Below are 22902 nucleotides of genomic sequence, written 5' to 3'. Positions count from 1 at the left end.
GTTTCCTTAACTATTTTCCAAATTTTGGAAACTCAATGGAATTCGGAAATCCGAATTTTCAGTATTCAATGGTAAACAGAACTTGAAATTTTTTGGAAATTAGAAATTTGAAGATTTAGAAGGATTTTAAATTTAATGTACTGACAAATTAGAAATTGAAGAAATTGATTTGAAATGATCACAAATTAAAAATTTTGTGACATGTAAATTTGGGAATTTGGGAAATTGAAGATTTGAAAATTTGATAACTTGGAAAATTGAAAATTTGAGAATTTTGGAAACTAAAGATTTGAAAATTTGATAACTTGGAAAATTGAAAGTTAGATTATTTAAAAATATGTAGACCTGAAAGTTTAAAAATGTATAAATGTGAGAATATAAAAATAAATTTGAAAATACAAAAATACAAAAATATATGTATTTGTGAATCCACCAATGAAAAATTAAATAATTCAAAAACACGAAAAAGTATAAATAAGTTTGAAAAAGCTTGAGTACTTAAAAATGCATAAACGTGTTAATTCGATCGCTATCAAGTTTCAATATAAATCCTTATCGAAAGAAAGCCATCATTGCCAGTGAGTGTACATTCGCGCGTTGAATTGCCGTTTTGAAAGTCATCGGAGAAATTGAATCCTTATTGACGCTTCGCAACACGGACCGGTAGCGAGTGGATGCAGTTTGCTTTTGCTTTTATTCGACAATGAACGAGACTCGAAAATGGGAATCATTAGTATGCACGGTAGTCGAAAAGGGAAATCGAATAATTTTTATTGTACATTGCAAAGAAATGACGCGTCGTTTGATTGGCTTTAAGGAATAATCATAAGGAGACAGAAAATGGCGGTGGATGGTGTGCATACAGGGTCGCTCTGAAGTCTTAGCCTATAGTTGTATAATATTTTAGAAGTTCGTTTTAAATATGGAAAAATGTTTTTGGTAAATTGTGGAAATTTTGAGAATTTGGATTTTGGGAATTTGAAATTTTGAGAATTTGGAATTTTGAAAAATTGATATTTTGAGAAATTGGAATTTTGAGAAATTGGAACTTTGAGAATTTGGAATTTTGAGAAATTGGAATTTTGAGAAATTGGTGTTTTGAGGATTTGGAATTTTGAAAAATTGGAATTTTGAGAATTTGGAATTTTTAGAAATTAGAACTTTGAGAAATTGGAACTTTGAGAATTTGGAATTTTGAGAATTTGGAACTTTGAGAAATTGGAATTTTGAGAATTTGGAACTTTGAGAAATTGGAATTTTGGGAGTATGGAACTTTGAGAAATTGGGATTTTGAGAAGTTGGAATTTTTAGAATTTGGAATTTTGAGAATTTGGAATTTTGAGAATTTGGAATTTGGAGAAATTGGAATTTTGGGAAATTGGAATCTTGAGGAATTGGAATTTTGAGAATTTGGAATTTTGAGATATTGGAATTTTGAAAATTTGGGAATTTGAAAACTTGATAAGTTATTAACTTACTAATTAACAAACTCAATAATGCAAAAACTCCATAGTTCTAAATTTCCCAATCTCTAAACCCTCAAACCCCCAAATTTACAAACATAGTAATCCAAACTTTTGCAAACTAACAAGTTTAACATTTCAAAAATAACAAAATTTAATTTAAATAATCTAATAATATAAAAACCATATAAATTTAGTACTTTACAACCTAAAAATTACAAATTTACTTAACATCAATAAATATTATAAATAGTAGAAAAATGAAAGCACACAAGTTTCCACACGCCACCATTTTGTCTTCCAAGCGATTCAAAATGGCGGACGTGCCACAGCTTCCCAGCGTGCGACTCACATATTCAAGAATGAAGCAGATCTCTTATGAATAACAATATCAAGGATGCGCAGGACGTAAAGGAGAAAATCGATTTAACGATTCATTAGTTCATTGGCTTTCTCTTAGTCGAGAGTATTCACAGGAAAGTTGAGTGGGCAATTTACAAACCAGTTGGTCTAGTCTTCGCTTCTAACAGTAGTGAAATTTATGGACACAGGTACTAAGAGACTGAAAAAAAACAATATTTATGACACACCCTCGACAAACTTCCTATTTTTTTATTCTACTACACTTTTGTTTTATAATTTGTCTGTAATTTATTTATATAGGAAGTTTATTTTGAAAGATATTTTTGTTTGGATACTTTATTGTCAATTTATTATTTTATTTTTTATAGGAAAATTTAATAAATTAGAATAATATTTTTTATTCTTTCATTCTATTTTATGGTTTTGGCAAATATATTAGGAGATTTATTTCCTTTAGTATGTACAATTTTTACTTTATTTTTGGTTACTTTTAATAATAAATTATTGTGAAGAAAGTAAACAATTTTATCTTGTTAGTCAACTGATGTTTTTAAATATTTTTGTTATAGTAAATTGAACATAGTTTCATTAATTTTATTATATAACTTAGTATATTTTTTGTAAATATTAGATTTTTATTTTGCAAATATTTTATGTCATCCAGCTTAGTCTTATTTCTAACTTGTCAATTTTATTTTATACAATTTATGTACACACTACAAACTGTCTATAATTTCCAGAAGCTTAAATCAGTTGAAAATTATGAGAAGTTAGGTTAGGACTTCAAATTTAATATAATACTCTTCAGACAAAATATGGAGCAATATTTTTCTATAACCCTCTTACTCTCCGAAAATTATAACATACAATTGCAACATACTCAGAAAACACAAATGCACTTTTATTAAGTATATAAAGATATTATCTCTGAAAATACACGTGTGGCGTCCATTTTCCTACTCTGCCCAATCACAACTCTTCTAAACACCCCACGCGCCATCTCGACACCAGTACATCCAACATTGTCAGAAAGCTTAGAAAAAGAAATGTCGAATGTAACTAAAAGAAAAATAACGATTTCAAAGCAATTACTCGGCTAAAGGGCCGAGCCACGCGATCCACTCGTGCTAAATTGAACGATTCGCAGGAACGTGTGTAATACGCAGCTCGCGTGCGATCCGGCAAACGTTGGAAACACTCGATCGAGAAAAAATTACCGTATTCTGCCACCTCGCGGTATATAACAGCCGCGTTGCAACAGATATAAATGAACGGCTAACCGTCGAGAGCGCAAATCCTGCACGAGAAATAATAGAGTTCCCGCATATAACCATTGACCGGCCTGTAACCGGTATTTAGAGGCATTCCTTCGCTGTCCCGCGATACACTCATAAAGCCGGTATGCCTCGAATTATCTCTGTTCGAGAGGGAAAAAAAATGATCGAACAATGCCGTAGTAATATTAGCCGGGATCAACGGTGGTCGCACACGTGCGCGACGACTTTTATCGCGCGAGATACGAATTGCTCGAAATTAACACGCCGGTGTTTACCTCCGTCATTCTACCACTTTTATTACGACATTGTGCTTTTTTATTATTTTTTATTTTGTTTTACTTGTACTTTCGTGTTTAACTTGGTGTTCTTTGGCGTTTAACTTAATGTACTTTGCTGTTTAATCTATACGTGACACACTTATGACGCACTTGTGGTACAGTCATGACGCACTTGTGGTACAGTCATGACGCACTCGTGATACAGTCATGACGCACTCATGGTGCACTCATGGTACACTCATGACGCACTCGTAGTACACTCATGACGCACTTATGACATACTAGTGACACACCCACGATATACCCGTGACGCACTCAAGACGCATTCATGCCGTATACGTGACGCACTCCTGACGCACTCATAACGTTCTCATGACGCACTCGCAATTTAAACAAGCAAACTTTTTCGTATTACAGAAAAGATACAAGGTCATTGTCTCCACTACGTCTTTTTCTTTGGTCTAATTTTAATTTTAACTTTGCATTCTTTCCAAAAATGGAACTGTCCCACTTTCAAAATAAATCGATTATTTTTTACCGGCTTTAATTGTTATTTTTTCTTGTAACCTTTCTCTGTATAATCGCAAAGGAGGTAAAGTCTCCTTGCTCCTCTTAGCCATTCATAAATATTAAACTCTCAATTTCTCTTATAGCCATGTTCACGCCATCTTGGGCTCCGAGAGCCACAGTGAATTGTGCAACGAGCGGATGATGCATCGAAGCGCGTATCTGACCATGCATGTCCATACACGCGGTCTTCGATCTTTGATCATTTGCCATTTTAAATTGTTTCACATAACCGGGACTGGAGAACACATGCTTTCGCATTGTGTCGTCACTTTACTTTGTTATATATTGCCGCGAAAAAGCCGTGGCAAATCGCGAACTAAGAAACGTGATATTCAGAATCAATTATTTGTGGAAATATTTGTGAAATAATTAATTATTTAATGGAAGACGCACTTTGTATTTTATGTATGTGCATGCGTAACATTTCTTCATACTCATATATCGCTTCAGAAATAATTGAAATAATCAGTATGAGATGATTAGTGATTTATTGTATAAAGGGATAAATATTTCCGAGATCGCAGAAAGACGCATTGTCATCATTTTATACTGTCAATAGAGGAATTAACAAAGAACAATTTTGTTGTATCATTCGTTAATGGTATTTGCGTGCGGAACGCGAAAAAAAAGACACATTGTACATGGGTGCGTGAAGGGTGTTGTGCAATGTCTCTCCTCGGCGCATCGATCTTCGTTCGTCTGGGTAGGTCGTAAATGAAAAGAATTAATTGCATCGTTCTTACAGTGATGGATCGAAAAGAAATTGCGGTATATCTCACTGTGCTTGCTGGACACTTTCTTACGAGGGGTTATTTTCAGAGGAACATAATATTCAAATATTTCATATTAAAGTGCATTGTCAGTCAAGGAACGGGCTGATTCATTGCCTCGATTTATTTCAACTTCGACGGTTAACTTTCAGTTTCGAAAAACTCGAACAAATATTATGAATATTCCGAAGGGCGAAGGATGTGTAAAAGAATAAAACGTGCCGTTGACGTAGAGATGTATTATGGACTGTGTTACGATTATGGTACGATAACTATATTTAGATATATGTATTTGTAAATTAATTTTGAAACGCACAAGTCTATTACTTTAATCAAGGAATGTATTCGAGACTGCGACAGCTGCCGATATTTCGAACACGCTTCACAAAAAAACTCAAATATCTCGGCAACATTAAGTTTGAGGTCAAACGCATCTCGGCACTTTCATACGAATACATAAATCCATCGAAATAGATCGTAAAAATTGGACATTTGGAAACAAAGGTGACGTCTACGCCTCCAAGACCGTTTATATTATGTAGTCTTGAACTACAACTGTACCGGTGTTGTTTGAAATAAGCGAAGTATTTAAGCGGACAGAGTTTATGAGACGCTCTGCATAGTACTATAATACTTTTTGAACCATCTTTCTCCTTTAACGTCTTCCTATATCAGTACTGGTAACAGAGTTTACTCAGTCCCGTGAATTAGCCTGTATATTTAACCCCTTGCACTATAATTTATTTGTCAGGTGTGTCAGCCAGAACTAACCAATCACGGCTGCAATATTAAAACAGACGAAGAAAGTTGAAATGTTATGTCATTTGGTATTATGCAATCGTTGACTATGCAAATTATAATGGGACTTGAACTCCAAATTGGAGCGTATTAAAAATTCGAGTAAAATTGATCATGGCTGAAGTACGAGAGCGTCATGAGTGCGTCACGAATACATCGTGAATGTATCATGAGTACATAAATGCGTCATGAGTGCTTTATAAGTGCGTCATGAGTACACCATAAGCGCGTCACGAGGACATGAGTGCGCCATAAGTGCGTCACAAGTACAGGAGTGTGTCATAGGTGTGCCATAAGTGCGTCAAGAATACATGAGTGCATCATAAGTGCGTCACAAGTACAGGAGTGTGTCATAGGTGCGCCATAAGTGCGTCAAGAATACATGAGTGCATCATAAGTGCGTCACAAGTACAGGAGTGTGTCATAGGTGCGCCATAAGTGCATCAAGAGTACATGAGTGCGTCATGAGTACGCCATAAGTGCGTCTTCGAGTGCGTCAAGAATGTGTCATGACTGCGACAAGAGTGCGTCATCAGTGCGACAAGAGTGCGTCATCAGTGCGTCAGTAATGCGTGATAAATGCAACACGATTGCGTCATAAGTGCGTCACGAATATGTTATGAGTGCATTACTATAATGTCAACTACAAAAAATTTCATAAACATCTCTTTATTAATTCCCCGTGTCGATGTCAAAGAAGCGCTGGGTCTCGCGAATTGGAGAAACCTGTGCAAGAAGCCAAAGCCTGCGGTGGTCTCTGTTTTTATAGTCTCTGTACTGGTTCACCAGGTACCCAGCTTCAACTTCGTTAGTCCAAGGCTGTAGGCGATGCGATGTATTTATTCCTAGCTCGTAAATTGCGCAACCCCCGGCCGTGTCGTGCTCCAGGCTCGATTATTAGTAATATTTAACAATGCAAACAGCCGCGGCCATCGCCAGCGCACGGAACCATCACGCGTTCACCTTTTAAGGGCCTACCATCACGACAGCCCGTGGTAACCTGCAGAAATTAACGCTTTGCAGCGAATAAACGTCGCCAGATAGATTTACGTTGGCCTTCGGGATTTTTACAAATACGATGGGCATACCGAATGTGTACTTTGAATACGTTTGAATAGTGTGTACTTTGACGAAAAGAAAAATTGGAATGTGGATGAAAACGTGGTCGGAATACGAGTTTATAGGTTATGTTTTAAATGATCCCTGGGAAACGAAAAGAAATTATGAAAAGAAAGTTTCAAGGACTGTGAAGGTATACAGATAATATAAAATTCTCAAGTCTTCAAATTCACAAAATCAGATTTTATCAAATTTCCAAATTTTTAACTCTCTGTTTCAACTTTTACAAAAATTTCTCATACCTTTAAGTCCTCAAATCCTAAAAATCAGCATATTTAATTAAAAATCCCAACCCAATTTAAATAGGTTATATTGCTCTTCCCTCAGAGTAGTCATCACATGTCATACTTTAGTTTCAAGGCCAAAACAAAAAATGTCGGAGATCGAATTGCGAGGGAATGAGGCGAACCGCAGGGCTGGAAAAAGTAATGGCGGCAACAGTTGCAACTGCAACGAGATCCACGCTTCCAATTCATTTATACGGTCCGCGGAAAAAACGACACGAGAGAGCAATATCGTGGCCATGGACGAGGTTCGGGGACGTAGCGGAAATGAGCATCGAAACCGCGATCCGATGCAAGAATGTCGGGAACGCGATGCGTCCATGCTCGTGAAACGCAGGAAAGCACGTTTCTTTCGTTGGAGCGTGATCGAACGAGGTGTCCGCAATGACGAATAATGCCCTGAGCGCAAATCAAAGGGAAAAAAGGAGCGTCGAAGAAGCCATACCCGAGCCAGGTCTGATCGTAACTTTGTACGAGTTCTGAATAACGCTGCATCGACGATACAAAGTAACCCGTTTTTGCCCTGACACTGACATTTTCATTAAATCCACTCCGTTTCGAGAGATTCATGATTATTTATGGTTTGATTAATGACTATCGCGACGCGTTTGGATCGCTGCTTTTTGTCCCATCGGGGCAAGTAATTGATTGAAAATCGGGAGGCATTATTCTGGAGCACCAAAGGATGTCTGCGGTTTCTCGAATATTTTGCACTTTTTCTGGGGGAGTCGAGGCTTTTGCTGCGTACACAAGTGCGAACAGAATTGTGGGATAACTATGGCTGATTCGCAAGTTTTTGAGTTTGCGAAGTTTCAAAATTATTGGATTAAGTTTCATACATTTTTATATATTTTTTAAATATATTTTAAATACTTAATAGAATTGAAGAATTCAAGAATTGAGGAATTCAAGAATTGAGGAATTGAAGAATTGAAGAATTGAAGAATTGAAGAATTGAAGACAGAAAATTAGAGAATTGTAGATATGTATAAAAGAATTGCAGATATGGAGAAAGAAAGAATTGTAGAATTGTAAAATTGGAGAATAGGAGAGTAGAAGAATTGAAGAATTAAAAATACAGAAAATTGGAGAATTGTAGATATGAATAAAAGAATTGTACATAAGAGGAAAAGAAGATTTGTAGAATTGCAGACATAAAGAATTGAGGAATTGAAGAATTGTAGATATGAAGAAAAGAAGAAATTGAGAATTGGAGAATTGTAGACATGAAAAGTTGGATAATGGACGAAGGAAAAAATGGAAAAATTGTAAAATTTGAAGAATTGTAACATTTAAGAATTGTAGAGTTGAAGAATGGAAGATTGAGAAATTGAGAAATTAAGAAATTGACGAATTGACAAATTAGCAAATTGAAAAATTGAAGAATTGAAAAATTGAAGAATTGAAGAATTGAAAAATTGAAGAATTAAAAAATTGAAGAATTGAAAAATTGAAGAATTGAAGAATTGAAAACTTGAAAACTTGTAAACTTTTAAATTTGTAAACTTGAAAACTTGAAAACTTGTCAACTTGTAAACTTGTAAATTTGTAAACTTGAAAACTTGAAAACTTGAAAACTTTAAAACTTGAAAACTTGAATAATTAACGATACATAACTGCCTAAATATCAAAATTTCTGAATTTCCAGAGTTTACAATTTTGGAATTCTAAAGTCCCTCGCAAATCTATAAATTTACCTGCCTTCTTATACTTGCAAATTCTTAACGTCCAACTGACCCAATTACTCAATTTCAGTCTATCTAAATATACAAATTTGCGTCACCAAGTTCCAACCATCGAAAACCCTAAATCCTTCTACGGCAACCTTAAGTCCTCACTTATTCAAAGTGCCACATAAAAGCAAGTAACACAACCGCTAACAAGCCAACCGATCGGTAAAAATGTCCGCAAGAAATCACTAATATGTCCAATAAGAGTAAATGCAGCCTCTAATCTCTCCGAGCAGATCGTACATTGAAAATTGCTCTTATTTCCCAACAATTACGACGACCATGATCCACAGACTCTAAATCACCTTCTTCCATGCATTTCGCATTCCTCGTTCAACGTGTAGTGCATCCATAACTTTGTTGCAAAACAAGGTCAGTCGTGCTACTTCTGTAGAGGATTGCTTTTGCATACCACAACGTCGCGTCAACCACGATGCAATCAAGCTTAAACGTGCAAATGATACTCGCAAATAAACGTAAACTAGAACGGCAATTATTTGCGTAAGCATCGAGATCGTGGGATCCTGGCTACACCTTGTTAAGCGCGGTATCGATATCTCGTTCTGAAGAGTTATTGTTCATACTTCAGGCCTTGAAACTGATCATCGAACAAAGAACGATCGCAGTAGAATTAGTCATGTATAGTCAGACGTGTGCGTTATACTTTATACTCGAACATGTGTGAATTGTAAACAAAATTTATTTATAATATTCTAAATGTTAATTTAATATAAAAAATACAGGTACATGTAACACAAATAAATAAAAATAAAATTATAAATATTCGTGATACAAATAAATAAAAATAAAAATACATATGACACAAATAAATTAAAATAAAAATACAAATGTCCAAGTATACATAATATGCAATATAAACGAGTAAATAAAAATAAAATTACAAATATACGTGACACAAATAAATAAAAATATAAATACATGTAACACAAATAAACTAAAATAAAAATACAAATGTGCAAGTACACATAATATACAATATAAAAATAAAAATAAATGTACCATAAATATAAACAAAAATTAATAATTTAAACTGCATAAATCGATAAGTTAAAATATTTCTGAATCATTGAATTTTAGTGACGTGAATTTGAAGACATTTCAATCTAACAGCTAAACTTTGCTTCTGATCTCGATAACAGCGTACCAGATAATTTCCTGTCACACCTCCACACAGTTATTACCAATAGGGTGTGCCAATATTTTTCGTCTCCCCAGTAAATTAGAATGTCAATTTACTGCCGGAGTTTGAAGACCGTTAATAAAAGTCTGCAAACCTTAACAGTTGTTAATTATTTGCCTCACCGTGTTTCATACCTTACATTATTATCTTATATAGAAACTGCCGTTCCGTACGAAACCTAATTAAACGCATTCAATTTGTTACACGTACAGGATTATTGACTGAGTACTTTTACGGTTAACTGTACGGTGTGTCTAGCTATGTTGAAGAGCAAAGGCGCTGACCTTCGGAAGGTCATACGTCTTGAAGAGACGGGCGATATGCTTCCGTGTGCCAGCTATGGCAGCAACATACGCTCCTCGGAGCGTGTAGGTACCGTGGGTGAATAAAATCATTATTTCTTACCGTTTGACGGTCGGTTAGTTGATGGACGCGATTTATTTGCCAAATTATTTCGAAATGAATTCTGGGGAAAGTGTATAAGTTTTTCTATTATTAATTCGTGAAGATTAGCTACTTTATCAACATAGTGCAAGTCATTATATAGGGTGCTACGTCAAATTTAAATTTTTGGTGTGAGATATATCTTTAGATTTATCATTATGTTGATATATGTGTGATGAATTCAAAGTAGACACTGTATTGTATATTAGTTGATAAATATGTAGTATGTGTAGTATATGTAGGATATGTAGTATATGTAGCATATGTAGTACATGTAGTGTATATGTAGCATATGTAGTATATGTAGTATATGTAGGATATGTAGTATATGTAGCATATGCAGTATATGTAGTATATGCAATATGTAATATGTTATACGTATGTAGTATGTAGTATGTAATATGTTATACGTATGTAGTATGTAGTATGTAATATATTATACGTATATAGTATGTAGTATGTAATATGTTATACATATGTAGTATGTAGTATTTAGTATGTTATACATACATATGTAGTATGTAGTATACAGTATGTAGTGTATAGTGTATAGTGTGTTATACATATGTAGTATGTCATATGTAGTACTATATGGTGATATATAACAATTGCTACTTTTATGTCTTATACAATTTCTTTCAATACTGCAATTGTTATTGCTATTATTATTGCCATTGCTAACTGCAACTATTATTCTTAATGTTACTCTTATTACGTCCCTTTCTAATTTCTGTCATTCCTCTTTCTTATTATTGTTACCATCATTATCATTGTTGACATCACCCCTTATATTTATAATTGTCTCTATAGCTATTGCAATTGAAATTGATATCACTATCAATATTATTATTGTACCTGCAATATTAATAATATATATTGAAATGAATCTAGCAAAGAAGTTGAGAATCACTGTATTAATGCTTGTCCACGCGTATACGCGGCGATAGTACACGCGTGTACTCGCGTACTCGACTCGTGAGCGGTATATAAACTCGAGGAATACACAACGGCATGTTTGATGACACTCGTTCCTTTGAGCGGCGCGGAAAAACCGACAGGTTGCTCCGTCGTTCAGGATGTCACGCAGCTTAACTCGCTTTGATAACGTTCGCATTAGCACGTTCAACCGGACGTGAATCGTCGATGATTAACACAACTCCTTGACAACTTGTACCCGTGGAACATTGCTGGTTCGCGGAAACTTTCGCTATAATAAACCCGACGAAATGATGTACCGTGAAATAGTGATCCTTGATGAGTTCAGCGTGCGACAGGAAGTCGTTGGTAATGGAATCGTGATGCTTACGTTAGCTTGAAATTGGAAACGATTGGAAAGTTTCGAATATATTGAATAATTTACATTGGGTGGTCTCGTTTAAATGCATCTATTAATCGTTAACTTTTTTTTAAGAACATTTAAATTTGAGTAGAATGCTTTGTTTAAAGTACCAGCCAGTTATGTTACTATTTGACCAATCGCTTTCTTCCAAACGTATCTTCGCTTTTAGGGATGGCTCTGTCTATGTGATGGCCAGGTGCCTCTTGTTCACTTACGCCAATGGCCACACCGAATCGTCTCTAATCCCATGATTCTCCGTTTTGAATTATGCTTCATTGTACCTCCCCTCAAATCGCGACTAGCATTGTGCTAAGAGATACGTGGACGTGATTGTTTGCCTTTGAATCAGAGTCACACCCTGCTGCGTGTTTTTCTCTCCATCGAATATGTACTTGGTGAGAAATAAGGATTGCTAGCGTTATCTTTCAGATTCTTTTCGTTTATTGTTGTTCCAATACGTTTGATCGATCAACTGGGTCAATATGGGATGAAGGTTGATGTTATTTCATCCACACTGTTTCGCGAACGATTGAATAGATTCGTATCCTGCTGCGTCCGAGGAATTCTGAAAAATGCTTGTGTAAACTGTTCTGAATCGACCGTGATTGAGGTTTGTTGCATTTCATTTGGAAAAATGTGGTTTGTTATTGTATCATTTCGATAGCAATTAGAGATTGTGAAAAAGCTAGTCGAAGAATTTGATTATAATTTTGTGAGATTGCAAAATGTAGTGTTAAAACTGAGGGAAAATTAAGAAAACAACCTAGCAAAGGTGTAGATTAAATAAAAAGGTTGCTTTTGAAACTTTGCTCTGTCCTTAAAATTTAATCTATTCTCAACGAACTCATCTCTTTTCTTCAAAAACACGTTAACAAAATTTCTGATCAAATTTCATTAAAAAAAAAAAAGATGATCCTAAATCACAGTTGTCATCATACTCCGAACTTTCCCCTATTTTCTTTCACAATTTACTATTCATTATCAATTTAATTCTCGCCAGAGTTTCGAAACACCATGCACAATTGAAAGGAAAAATCGCACGCGTCTGCACGCACGAAGTCGAAAACGTTTTCACGTTCCGTCACCTGCTAATTACCTCGGAATGCAGGGAATATTGATGGCGGTGTTTAGACGAGAAATTGTTAGCTGGCAGTCATTGTCTCTGTAATTGCCGGTCGCAGAATGATTATTGACTCGTTCGACGCTGATTACAGCGACGAGTAGCGACGCTGTTTCATTGTGCTGCGAGACTCGTCGTCCTATTAATACGTTTGGTTGCTGCTTTCCGAGGTCATGGACATTGGCGTAACTATTATAACATTTTTAGTGTAAGTCATTTTATTTTTAATTATATTACCACGCTTTAAAATATAATCTTTTGTGTGCAAGTTTTTAAGTTGGGATTTAAGGGTTGTAGAGATTTGGGGATGTAGAAATTTAAAGATGTAAATACTTGGGTTCAAAGACATGTGGTGACATGAGAATTTGGACATACATAAATTTCAGTATGTGAAAATTTAAGAACGTAGGAATTTGGAGATATAATATGGGGATATGGAGGTTTGTGGACTACTCTGGATATTGTCACAAAAATTTGAGAGTACAGAAGTTTTAAAATATGAGTATTCGAAGATCTCATCAGACAAAACTCTACAATTCTGCAAATCTACAAACCATTTAAAATACACCGAGCTAAAGTTACAGAAACATGAAGCCTAAATACTGTAACCCAACCTAAATATCCAGAAACTGATCTCCGTCAAAAAATGGCAAGACAATAAGACCGTAACTTAATCTGTTTTATCCTTAAATATTCATAGATTCGCTGAAATTTGTCCGGATATCGATTCTATTGAAATTTAGCCGATCAATAAGGTACAATAGCGGCATAGCCCACCTAGGATGGCGAAGGCAGGTACCGTTAGAGGATTATTAATATTCATGATGTCAGCACACGTTCCAGCATTGCGATACAAGATTTCCTTGTACTTTATTCATCGGAGGTGTCCGTTTCTCGGAAAAACGAGCAACTGCGTATCGGCATGCAGGCGATATCGCAATGCAATTGATCGTTGTGCAACGATACGCGAAATCCCACTCTAACGATCATTGTTAGCCGCTAACTAACTGACATAGAGCAACCACCTAGCTGAATTCTAACTTCTGTTTAGCGTCATTTTTCTTCGCTAATGGCGGCTGCGAGACGATGAAGTATGGCCGTCGACTGCCTGTCAGATTGCATGCTAAATTGTATAATTGCGAATTCCGCGGCGTTTGTTTATGATGCTCGGAGTGCGAGGATGAAGGATTTAGAGGCTTTGGACAATGTGACATTAACGATTCGATGTGTATTAAATGCGTGAATTAGTGGGAAGTGACAGACGCATAACGGTGATAAAATGTAATGTTTAGGTGGTTAATACTTAGGGTATACATGATAAAAATGATATTTCTTATGTCTTGAAATCTTTGAACCGTTGAAACCATAAATTTGCAAATCTGTATTTTCATATCAAGGTCTCAAAATACCTGTATTATTAAATTACTATGAACTCAATTTTCAAACCACCAAATTGCTAAACCCTTAAATTGTAAGGTTCCTAAATGCTTACATCTCCAAATTCTTATGTCCTCAAATTCTGAAACTTCCAAATCCCTAGGTCATCGAATACTCAAATCTCAAACTACCTATGTCCCTAAATTCCTACGATCTTCAATCCCTAAATCCCCAATCCCTAAAACCCCAATCCCTAAATCCCCAATCCCTAAATCCCCAATCCCTAAATCCCCAATCCCTAAATCCCCAATCCCTAAATCCCCAATCCCTAAATCCCCAATCCCTAAATCCCCAATCCCTAAATCCCCAATCCCTAAATCCCCAATCCCTAAATCCCCAATCCCTAAATCCCCAATCCCTAAATCCCCAATCCCTAAATCCCCAATCCCTAAATCCCCAATCCCTAAATCCCCAATCCCTAAATCCCCAATCCCTAAATCCCCAATCCCTAAATCCCCAATCCCTACACCCCAAATCTCTACACTTCCAAATCCCTAAATTTCCCTATACTCAAACCCCCAACTCCTCACATTTCCAAATTTCTACACCCTCAAATCCTATCCAAATCCTCTCACCTTCCCATCACTAATAACCTAACAATTATTACGGAAACTAATCCTATAACTAATCCAATAACCAGTCCCCAATAACTTAATCACAATCATTCAACTACCCTCATCAACCCATCACGAATTTCAACCACTCTCGAAAATCACACGTCAGAAATGTTCGCACGTAGCGACCCTATAATCGTCAGGTGTTATACACAGCGTCGAGTACTGTAATTTACTGAAAGGATGACGACATCGTATGGCGTGTTGGAGGTCAAGGTGCACCGTGATCATCGGCAAACTCACACTAATTGTTCATATAGACACAGCGAAGGTCGTCTAGGGGGTAAACGAACGATAGAATCTCGAACGGGAGGTCGATGTCGCCTGTGGAGGAAACGTGATGCATAGCGGTCCATGGGTTCTGCAGAAAAGTGGGACACCATATGTTGGAACGGCATGTGGTGGACAGCGTTCGCGAAACGTTTCGACATTTCTGTCAAGTTAGTATATGCTGTTATACAGAGCTCTGTATGTCAGAGTTAGTGGATTTTTAATATTCGAGTTTAAAACGTTAATTATAGTTATCGTACTTACGAGTGTGATTGACTTATATATGTGACATGTAGATTGACGTTAAATATTTGTAGACTTGCAAATATTCTGTAGACTTGCACATGTAATGTGTGGACTGATTTGCAAATGTTGATTCAATTGCATGTATGAGTCTGGACAGAACTGCATGTGTGATATGTGGATTGACTTACATATGTGATGTGTGGACTGACTTGCATATGTGGATTGAATTACATGTGTGATATGTCGATTGAATAGCATGTGTGATATGTGGATTAAGTTGCATGTGTGAGTCTGGACAGAACTACATGTGTGATATGTGGATTGACTTGCATATGTGTCTTGTGGATTCACTTGCATATATGACATGTGTGTGGATTGACTTTGCATGTATGATATGTGGATTGACTTGCATATGTGTCTTGTGGATTCACTTGCATATATGATATGTGTGTGGATTGACTTTGCATGTGTGATATGTGAATTGAATTACATGTGTGATATGTGAGTTGAATTGCATGTACGACTATCATATTCATATGTGGACACTACTATAAGTTTTTGTATACTGTAAATTCTTTTTGAACTTAAATATAATAATTTCAAATTGAATATGACAAAATCATGGATGTGTATGTGTATATATATGAATATGAATATGTGTACGTATATGCATATATGTAAGACATTCTTTTGAAATAACGAACACATACATTAAAAGTCAGTGAAAGTTTCATAAAGTAAGATATTTAAAAAAACAAGCGAATAATCACGAAGAGGTGTTGAACGAGTCCTTTTGACCCAGCGAATGCATTATGTAAAAAGCCTGATCGTTACTCGCTACGAGTACATTTACCGTTAACAAGAACACAAAAATAAGATACGCGTGCAAGGTCTTACGCGTGGAATATTCGTTTTTATATGGAAAAACGTTTCTTGCGTGTATCTCTCTTTAAGCGGTTATATAATCAGCATCGAAGGAATTATTACTTCCTCGTTCTTCGCGAATTTTTCGTAACGAAATGTGACTGCGATCCATGAGAAACTATCTAAAACGCGTACAGAGAAATAATACAGAAGATGAAGTACGTGACTCGATCGTTTGAATGGCGAAGTACGAGTTGCTGTAACGAGCAAATCCAACGTTTATTTCGCTATCAAAATGTATTTAATATTGAGAAATTTCTAGCTGCGCTGTAATACGTTTATTGTGACAATAAAATTCATAATTTTAATCCTACAAAATTTTATTTAGCGTTATTCTTTGTAGTGGCAACAAATTTCGTTTCACCAGTAAAACTATGCTTTGTGCAATTTTCTGCTATTCTACTTTCTTCTCAAATCAGATATTAAGTCAGATCAAACCATATCAAATCAAGCATCCAATCAGTTCAAATCAGATATCAATTCAAATTAGCTGAAATCAGATATTAAATCAAATCAAACCAGATATCAAACCACATCAAATCAAATCAGCTGAAATCAGATATCAAATCTCATATCAAACCACACCAAATCCAGTATCAAACCAGTTCAAATTAGATATTAAATCTAATATCGAACCAGATCAGATCAAGTATCAAACCAGATCAAATCAGGTATGAATCACATCACCTCATATTAGATATTAAATCAGATATCATATCATATCAAACCAGTTCAGATCAGGTATCAAATAAAATTTAGCTGAAATCAGATATCAAATCAGATATTATATCAAGTCACATCAGATATCAAATCAGATCAAACCAGATGAATCCAGATTAATTCAGATCAAACCAGATCAAATCAAATATCAAATTACACCAAATAACATTAAATCTAACCCTATCAAATTCAATAAAATAATATATTAACTTATATCAATAGTCTTTCCCAAATAAACCACTCTCTCACATTGTCAACACTCACTATATCGCCCTAGTAAATATTCCACCCTTTACCTGTTCCCCCCTCTTCCCTCCAATTTATATGTACGTCCAATCCTCACCATTCCGGTGTTAATTAACTCAATAAAAATTCCCGTCCGCTGACAAGGAACGCTTTGCAACAAGATACTTTTTCAGCCTACAAAATGTAACGTAACACGACAGCATTAATGAAACATCGGAACACCGATGTAATCGCGCGATCCACGTAATAAAACATATTTAGATTATGGCAGCTTCAATAACGCAACATACGCGACCATCTTTCCATCGTCGAGCTACTAAATTACGACGCAGCTAATCTATACCATTATATAATACAAAGTGGTTAATTAGACCGGCGATGCAATTAAACCGTAGAATCTACCACCGATTCGATGATAAACTAAAGTAATCTCCAACACTTATCGGGTCATTCGAGCAGAAACGAGTCCCGACCAGCTGATATCGGATGTTAAGGGTGTCCACATAGGAGCTGTAAAGCATAACAGGCATTTTCTTCATTCGCTGGATGTGATCGGTAATCGATGTTGTAATCGATTCCTCTTCCTTTACATGCTGTATTTATATCGACGTTAACGTACGAGTTATTGCAGTCTTGTTTAATACATGAACAAATTGACCAGATGGGAATTCAAGACGGAGTGTAATTATGGGTTAAAAATGAAGTGGATGGGGCACTTGGAGGACTTGAGTTTGGTTTGTTATGGAGACGTGTAAATTGGAGAAGACTTTCAGTTAAAGAGGTTTAAGTGATCGAAATATCGAATTAATTACATGACACGTGATCATTTTAATAATTAGTGTTTAACACTGATCAACAGAAAGGTATTACTTAAGGGAATTATATGGTGGGACAAAATTTCACTTTGCTAACTTTGACAATTATAAAATTTGTGAATTTGAGAATTGTTCAATTTTGAAACTTCACATTTCTAAAATCAGTGAATTTTGAAAATTTTAATATCTGTGAATTTTGTCTGTATAAGAAAATGTGTGCACAAAACTATCAGATCGATCAAACAAATCCCGTAAACCACCAAAAGAAACCGCTTCCTGTACAATTATCAAGCACACACAACGCAGTCGTAATCAATTTCTCACGCAAGCAAGTGCATCCATCAGTAGACTGCTGTCCGATCACGATTTCACATCGTCGGCCATCAGCGTTTCGCATCGAGAGGAAAATCGTCGTCGCAGCGGGAAATCCTTTCGCGAAACCATAGACATTTCCGGTTCCGCGCGGGAAAAATAAGGGGTTCCAAAAACGGATCACGTGGATAAGGATATTAGTGCTGAAAATAAGGTTATTGGGAAGTGTTTGGGAATTTGGAGATTTTGGAGATTCGGGGATTTGGAGATTTAGGGATTGGGGATTTAGGGATTGGGGATTTAGGGACTGGGGATTTAGGGATTGGGGATTTAGGGATTGGGGATTTAGGGATTGGGGATTTAGGGATTGGAGATTTAGGGATTGGGGACATAAGGATTGGGATTTAGGGATTGGGGATGTAGCGATTGGGGATTCAGGGATCGGGGATTTAGAGATCGGGGATTTAGGGATTGGGGATTTAGGGATTTAGGGATTTAGGGATTTGGAGAATTGGGGATTTGGTGATTTAGGCATTTGGAGAATTGGGAATTTATACATTTAGGCATTTGGAGAATTGGGAATTTATAGATTTAGGTATTTGGAGAATTGGGAATTTAGAGATTTAGGTATTTGAAGATATAAGAATTTGGAGATCAGGAAATCTGAGAATTTCAGACCTTGGGTATTTGTATATCTACAAACTTAGGAATTCTGCAACTTAATAATTAAAGGGCTCAAGTATTATGAAATTCAATTCTTAAGAAATATCTTTGAACGTGATAAATTCTATATTCCACAATTTATAGAATCTTGATCTAATTACCAATGCATACTTGATTAACTACCAATGTATGTCTCACAGTCTTCCAATATATACCTACCTAACTATTAACATACATCTAACTATCAATACACATTTGCCTAACTACTAATACATATTTGTCTAACTACCAATACATATTTGACCAATATACATTTTATGCATCACCCGGCTCTGAAGATCAAAACCTAAAAAATTCGCAAATTTGATCATACATAGACTTCTGAGTCTCGCAGTTCCCATCGGGAAATATGGACCGCGCTTCCGGTTCCGCCAGCTGAAAAGCAGAGGGTCCTCGTCGGTCACATAGAAAGGGAGTGGAAGGAAAAGCAGGCAGCGTTGATCCTCGCGTGCTCCGAGTCTGCGCGATACAGTTTATTTTCTGGCGTCCGTGGTGGGGAACCGGTGGGGACGCGGCGCGTCGCGTCCTCGCGAGCTTTTAGTCGCACGATCTCGTCCGGAGCGTCGGGACGCTCCACGTCGTGGCCCTTTAATCCCGGATCGATCGATGGATCCGCTGTATTCCTGTAGTTCGATCCTTCGAGAAGTCGACCGGTCAGGCCGTCGTCGATCCCTGATGGAAACCGGTCGGGAGGATCGATAGTGAAAGTTTCGATCGTCCGGGGTCATGGTTGTCGCGAGTTCGGTGCAGGTGAACCGCGTGAGTGACATTCGTGCATCTGAGGCCACAGCTGGTCCCTGCTGGTACCAGTGATCTAAGGTGGGTGTGCAATGTGTCTTTTTTTTATTTTTATTTCTCTCTGATTCGTGGTGGTGCACGAGTGGAATGGTGCGCGAACAGATCGTAACGATTGGGATGGGAACCAGCCGCTGTGCACGATGGTGTACTTATGGCCGGTATCCGCCTTGGGTAAGCTAAGGAATCGATCGACCACCGTGTTCTTTTGTACCGGCTAACGTTTATTCGAGATGTAGGCTCGTGTTCTTGGGACGTGGAAAGGCGCGGGTTACTTGATTGTGTGGAATTTGTTGGGCGCAGGAGTTCGATTGAGAATATGCACTATCCGGGATCTCGTAAGTGCCTGGGATACTCTGGCCATTCCTTATTAAAACGTTTCGTTCTACTAATCGTTATATACACTTCAGTTTTACTATTCGGTTATATACAATTTTGGTTAGGTGAACATTTTTTGGTTAGGTAGAAGTTAATAATTTTGGCTTTCGCGTTTTTGATGATGAATCAGGTGGTTTCCATTTTGGGGACTGTACTGAATGTACTGAAGGTGCTGATTTATGTAGTATACTGATGGTATTTATTTGAATATTGGCAATGGAAGTATTGATTTAACTGGTTTGAAAGTACCTGTTTAAATACTTCACTACTAACATAATTCACTACTAGTACTCATTTAGATATTGGTCTAGAAGTACTGATTTATGTACTGTGCTAATGGTATTTATTTAAATAGTGGCAACGAAAGTACTAATTCAGGCACTTGTTTGAAAGTACTGATTTAAATACTTCACTACTAGTACTGATTTGAAAGTGCTAACTTAAATACTTCACTACTAGTACTGATTTAGGTATTGGTCTAAAAGTACTAATTCAGGCACTTGTTTGAAAGTACTGATTTAAATACTTCACTACTAGTACTGATTTAGGTACTGGTTTGAAAGTACTAACTTAAATACTTTACTAGTAATACTGATTTATGTACTGCCCTGAAAGTATTTATTTGAGAACTGTATTGGAAGTGTTGATTTGTATACTGCTCTCAAGGTATTTATTTGAGTACTGCACTTGAAGTACTGATTTAAAAACTGTACTCAAGATACTAATTTGAACACTACATTAAAAGTACTGTTTTGAGTACTCCACTGAAAGTATTAGTTCAAGTACTGTTTTGAAAGCACTGATTTAAGTACTGCACTGTACAGTTCATTTAACTTTTAAGCCATCAGAGATCCTCTGCTGGATATTAAGAATCTATTCATTCAAGAATATCTCATTATCTATCAATCCTACAGCAAAAATGCTTATCACCAAATTTGTAGCTTAGAAAATTTTTCATAAAAAAGGTTCTATAGTCTTTTTTCATAGAAGTAATCATTCTTCATTTATGATGCTAATACAAGCATGTAATCTCCACATCTTTGTTTTGGACACTCTTTGAGCTAGAGTACTGACTACGTTCCTTTGAATTAATTATAAATTTAGTAGAATCTGCGTAGTCTTCATAATCTACATAGTCTTTGTGAAAGTCTTCGTAACTATTCATAACGTGTTCTTGAGTTGAATTGATGTATTGAGGCAAGACTATATTAATAATCACATGTGGTTGCAAAATGCAAATTATCCTACAGTCTAACTTATGAACTAAGTACAAAGAAATGTTAATAAGCAAAATATCCGTTGATAGAGCAGATTTTAACAAGGTTATAATCGGGTCTAATATCATTTCTCATTAATCATTCTTAGGTTCCAGGATTAAGTTCACAATTATCCTCATTTGCATGTTTACCTGATATTATCGCAGAAACTATTAGTTCTGCGAAGAAAATTTATAGAACCTTTTCTATAGAGAATTACCTGAACTACAAATTTTGTAATACCTCTTTTTGTCGTAAAATTGATAGTTCACAAGATATTAACCAAAAACTGTTGTATATTTATGTTGACCTTCCTATACGATCTTTGGCACAGCTTACACCTCATTTGCAAGTTTATCTGATATCTCAGAAAATATTAGTTCTATAAAGAAAATGTATAGAACCTTTTTTATAGAGAATTATCTGAACTACAAATTTTGTAATACCTTCTTTTATCGTAAAACCGATAATTTTAAACATAATTCTACTCATAGTATATTCCAATAAAAAATTTCAGAAAAACCTATTATAATCAAATTTATTAACTAAAACCAAACAGACAAAAGTCATATCGATACATCCGTTAGATCTGATAAATTTTACTACCCTCTCTTTCGAGCTACGCTAATAAATTTACAGTTGCAATGAATTTCAAGATTTCCTACAATGTCAGTAACATATAGCGGACATAAAAAGTGCAGTTAAAGAAATGTATATTTTATAGCATGAAATATAACGGAACGAACAAACGCTCATTTCTCCCCCACTCTAAAATTTAATATTCGTTCCATCTCTCTTACACTTGAATTTTTACGAGGACAAAAAAGAAACGAGCAACATGTCCGTTTATTTCAGTGTAAACGCAACGTAATAGCGTAAGTCTCTCAGGCGCAGCGTGAGGCTATCTAGAAGTAACGATTATTTCAATGACTCTATTCATTGCTCACATTGAGGCACTAAAAATCTATGAAAAATTTTACACTGAAGCCCGTTTCTTTTATAGCTAATTTCAGTTTTGGAAAAAGGAAGTAATCACATGGAGAAAAGTCAGGAGGATGTTGGAGCAGACTTGTTTTTTCGCCAAAAATGAATAGGTCTTTAATATTAAATAGTTCCTTAATATTGAATAGGTCCTCCTTAACCTCCTTAAGGTCCATCCTTAATATTGACAGATGAATTGGTCCAGCCTATGCTGGATAGACTCCTGTGATCCGTACAACAACTCCTTCAACTTTCCGCTTTTATAGACGCGAAAGACTATTTGTAGAAATAACGAAAAAAATCCTCCATTTCTCTTTAAAATCTGCTTCCGAAGTATTCACTCAAGAGAAAAATAATATGAACTTGTCTACACTAAAACGCGTTGAAAATGCAGCAATGCCGCCGCTTCTCACGGAACTGGTTGCACAA

General features: G+C 36.0%; 1 protein-coding gene across 2 annotated transcripts in view; it reads left to right on the top strand.

The window, feature by feature from the left end:
• The first annotated feature begins 19592 nt into the window (after positions 1-19592).
• Positions 19593-22902, top strand: part of LOC100882954 (uncharacterized) — a 62127-nt gene continuing 58817 nt past the window's right edge. The window contains exon 1 of one of the 2 annotated variants that reach the window (XM_076540389.1): positions 19593-19882. The gene's annotated coding sequence lies outside the window, so the exon portion shown is untranslated. The remainder of the gene's footprint in view (positions 19883-22902) is intronic. The other variant, XM_003703512.3, reaches the window with a different exon arrangement.

This window comes from Megachile rotundata, chromosome 15, assembly GCF_050947335.1.
Source record: "Megachile rotundata isolate GNS110a chromosome 15, iyMegRotu1, whole genome shotgun sequence".
Classification (NCBI taxonomy): Eukaryota; Metazoa; Arthropoda; class Insecta; order Hymenoptera; family Megachilidae; genus Megachile; species Megachile rotundata.
Note: the sequence above shows the minus strand (reverse complement) of the source record. Positions and strands in the feature narration are given on the sequence as shown.